The 3,836-nt window shown below is 49.7% G+C and overlaps 1 non-coding gene across 1 annotated transcript; it reads right to left on the bottom strand.

The window, feature by feature from the left end:
• Positions 1-3,672: 3,672 nt before the first annotated feature.
• On the bottom strand, positions 3,673-3,836 carry LOC132206286 (U1 spliceosomal RNA). The gene has a single exon (XR_009442961.1). It is a non-coding gene; the product is annotated as a U1 spliceosomal RNA (small nuclear RNA).

Raw genomic sequence — 3,836 nt, forward strand, 5'->3', positions numbered from 1 at the left:
AGATGGATGGGTGGGAGGCCCTACAAGGGTAGGGTCTCGGGTTTAAGACAACGATCACTTATATAGCTGAGGGATGAAAAAAAGCCCTTCCTTCCCAGTAACCTGTGCACCGAGGTGCTGCTGCTGCAAACAGAAACGGAAGGCTCCGACGTTCGAGGTAAGCTTTTTAAAGTTTTAAAAATCATGGACTCACCGTCTTCCCGACAGGCCCCTGGTCCAAGCTCCCGCTCGCACTGCTGCTGCAACCAGAAATCCAAAACATTGACTGCTCCTTTCCTGCAGATGTTGCCTGGCTTGCTGTGTTCTACCAGTGTCTTGTTTGTCCAAGTTGGATTCCAGCATCTGCAGTTACTTTTGTCTCAAATAAACAAAAACAACATTTGAATTTGACTCTGTCCCAACAAAGCCAGGGTATCTCTAACACATACAAGACTATATTTACATGCATTGGGGCAATAGGAGGGCCCTATAACTGTTAGAGAAGTTTACATTACCGTGATTAAAGCTGGTCAAACTGAAGCTGAGGCTGTTCTTCCCGCTCCTGATAGTCATGTTTCTTGGTCCTGATGTTCTCCCTGGAGAGTGAGGCACTAGCGCCTCCATGCACAGATTTGAGAGGCCTTTTCTAAACTTGGCATCTCGGCCATTTCCAAGTACAGTGGCTTTGCAGTAGTTTAATGTAACATTTAGATTAGTTACTTGATGTGAATTCAGTTTCTGTCTCAGGAAGGGTGTTAGAAAAGACAGTACTGGGCATTGCAATTACCCCTATCGATTGAGCTGACCCTAGGAGCCCAGATATCTCAAAAGCAGTTCCACTGAAACTCATAAGGATTGTTCCACCTGAAAGCGTGCAGCATTGTCTCTTCAACACCTGTGCAACCGTCAATCAAGATGAATGACTCGCATACCTGTCTTACTTGATCCAAGTCAAAGCTGCTAAATTCTGGCTGAATATCTCAGTTCCACTGTGACATTAACACGTATTCAATGGAATCAATCAAGAGAACCATTTGTGCATCTGACTGAACGGCCTGATCCAATTCGCAGCACACAGGCCAATCTTCCCAGCATGATAACAAAGTGTCTTGCTGGATGAACACAGCAGGCCAAGCAGCATCTCAGGAGCACAAAAGCTGACGTTTCGGGCCCAGACCCTTAGCTCTCCAGCATCTGCAGTTCCCATCATTTCTTCCCAGCATGATGTTCAATTGGCCAAAGTTGCTTTCAATGTCCCAAAAAAACTGTTAATTTATTTCAAAGGGACATTCCTGTGTGTACAAAAGAGGATGCAAAGCTGTCGTACACAGCTCCAGGACTTCCCTCACCTGCCTCTCTCAGCGTACCGGAACAGACCCCAAACAAGGGCCTGGGACATGTCAAACTCAAGACTTTTTGAAACACAGTACCGGCTCCTTTTTTCTATTGAAGTGCCCTAGAATATCAACATACCTTTCCCAAAATTCACCATCCACCATATCCTGGGCGATCGTACAAACTGGCGATGCCGGGGTCGGTGACAACACAGTGTGGAGCTGGAGGAACACAGCAGGCCAGGCAGCGTCAGACGAGCAGGAAAGTTTACGTTTTGGGTTGGGACCCTTCTTCAGAAATTGGGAGGGGGAGGGTGCACTGAAATAACTAGAGAGAGGATGGGTGGGTCTGGGGAAGGTGGGATGGTGATAGCTGAGTGCAGGTAGGGAGTGGGGGGGGGGGAGAATTGGTCAGTGAGGTGGGAGGGGTGGATAGGTGGGAGAGAAGACGGACTGGTCAAGGAGGCAGGGATGAGAGGGAGGGTTGGTCATGGGATGAGGCCGGGGCGGGGTGGGGAGATTTTGAAAATGGTAGAGTGCGCATTGAGACCATTGGGCTGCAGGCTCCGGAGGCAGAATATGAGGTGCTGCTCCTCCAGTTTCTGGGTGGCGTCGTCGTGACACGGGAGCAGGCCCAGGATGGACGTGTCATCCAGGGAGTGGGAGGGGGAACTGAAGTGGTTCGTGACCAGAAGATGTTGTTGTTTGTCACAAACCAAGCGCAGGTGCTCTACAAAGGAGGTCTCCGAGTCTCCGCTTGGTCTCCCCGACGTAGAGGAGGCCACATTGGGAGCAGCGGATACAATGTACCACCTTAGCGGATGTGCAGGTGAACGTCTGTTTACTGCAGAAGGTTGTTTTTGGGACCTTGGATTTAGGTGAGGGGGGAGGTGGAGGGTACAGGTGTAGCGCTTCCTGCGGTTACAGGGAAAGGTGTCGGGGGTGGTGGGGCGAGTGAGGAGCGTGGAGCGGACGAGAGAGTAGCATTGAGACCGGTCCCTACAGAACGCAGATAGGGGTGGGGAGGTAAATATATCCTTGGCAGTGGGGTCAGATTGCAGGTGGTGGAAGTGGCAGAGATTGACATGTTGAATCCGGAGATTAATGGGGTGATACGTGAGGACAAGGGGAATTCCGACTTTGTCGTTCTGGCAGGGATCGGGGTGTGAAGGCTGACGTGCAGAAAACGCTTGAGACGCAGTGGAGGGTGTTTTTGACCACGGGAGTGGTGGGGGAGTTGTGGTCCTTTAAATCTGGAATGTTTGGGAGTGGAATGCCCCATCTTAGGAGCAGATGCGATGGAGGCAAAGGAATTGGGAGTAGGGGATTGCATTCTCGCAGGAAGGTGAGTGAGAGGAGGCATTGTCTGGGTAGCTATGGGAGTCGGTGGGCTTCAAATAGATATCAGTCTCAAGGTGGTCACCAGAGATGGAGACGGAGAGGTCCAGGAAGGAGAGAGAGGTATCAGAGATGGTCCAGGTGAACCGGAGGTTGGGGTGGAAAGTGTTAATGAAGTTGATGAACTGTTCAAGATCCTCGCGGGAACATGAGGCAGCGCCGATAAAAGTCACCGATGGAGTGGAGGAAGATGTGCAGGATGGTGTCAGTGTAGCAGCGGAAGTGGGACAGTTCCACGTTTCCAATGGATCCGTGTATCCTACCTGCGCTCACCTATGCCATCCCACCTACACTTTCCAGACCCACCCCTCGTCTCTCTATTTCAGAACTCCGTTCCCCCTCCACCATTTCTAAAGAACGGTCCCGAACTGAAACGTCAGGTTTCTCGTGATGCTGCCTGGCCTGTTGTGTTCGTTCAGCTCCACACTGTGTTCCGAATCATATTGTTCTGTTTTGTGAATATTGATACAAAGTATTTGCTGAAGACCTCGCTCAATTACTCCAGCAGCAGGCATAAATTTACATTTAGTAGATTCTGCTGTGATATTGACTTCAGTACAGGTAAAGTTAAAACACGCATCACCATCTAAGGTAGAGAGATATCAATGTACAAATATACTTTGGGAGAGAAAGTATTCCAAGAAAGAAAGTTATTAGAAAAAGAAAGATAGAAAGAAATTAATAGTTAACATTAAAGTACGTGTTAATATATGATCTCCCGCTCTGTCGTCGAATTGGGTGAGAGACCAACAGAAGCTTCGAAGAGACCGGCCGAAAAGACTGCCAGACAAAAGAGGAAAAACTGAAGTGAAGCCCACTGCAGAAGAGCGAGAGACAGTGTTCAGACAACACCGTAAGAGAAACGTCGGCTCAGCAAAGGAAATACCGCTGCCCCACATAGAGCAGGAAGAGAGTCAACTCAACGCTCGGAGCAAGAACACATCTGCTTTTCGTAACAAGTCAGGGGAGAGCGCGAACGCAGTCCCCCACTACCACAAATTTTGCAGTCGAGTATCCCGCATTTGGGGACATCGCGGGCGTCAGCACACCCGAAGTGCAATGGGCTAGCCTCGTCCTGGGAGAACCACCTTGTTGATCATGGTATCTCCCCTGCCAGGTAAGTAT

The sequence above is a fragment of the Stegostoma tigrinum genome, chromosome 34 (assembly GCF_030684315.1).
Source record: "Stegostoma tigrinum isolate sSteTig4 chromosome 34, sSteTig4.hap1, whole genome shotgun sequence".
NCBI lineage: Eukaryota > Metazoa > Chordata > Chondrichthyes > Orectolobiformes > Stegostomatidae > Stegostoma > Stegostoma tigrinum.